Raw genomic sequence first — 297 nt, 5'->3', positions numbered from 1 at the left:
ATGTATATAGCTACACCATAACAAGTGCTCTCGAGTGAAATTATGTTGAGTGGTATTTGTATTCAAATTCGTAAGGCTTAGAGGACATTTGTTGCGCCTGGAAACATATGACGGCAATGACCAAATTGGCTTCTTCCCCTTGTATATTTGAAGAAGATTGCAGACTTTGTAGCTCCTAAATTAGCTGCTGTGTTGTGGCGACTTTTTGGGAAAAAAACAGATGTCCCTCTTGGCCTAAAGTTAGTTCTTCTGCTTCATCAGTACATCACCTATAAGTATATTGCTGATTCTTGCGGC

General features: G+C 39.7%; 1 protein-coding gene across 4 annotated transcripts in view; it reads left to right on the top strand.

Moving 5' to 3' along the window:
• Window positions 1-297, top strand: part of LOC119585068 — a 15,302-nt gene that overhangs the window by 4,384 nt on the left and 10,621 nt on the right. The gene's annotated exons all lie outside the window — the stretch shown is intronic.

Source organism: Penaeus monodon, chromosome 19, assembly GCF_015228065.2.
Source record: "Penaeus monodon isolate SGIC_2016 chromosome 19, NSTDA_Pmon_1, whole genome shotgun sequence".
Lineage (NCBI taxonomy): Eukaryota > Metazoa > Arthropoda > Malacostraca > Decapoda > Penaeidae > Penaeus > Penaeus monodon.
Note: the sequence above shows the minus strand (reverse complement) of the source record. Positions and strands in the feature narration are given on the sequence as shown.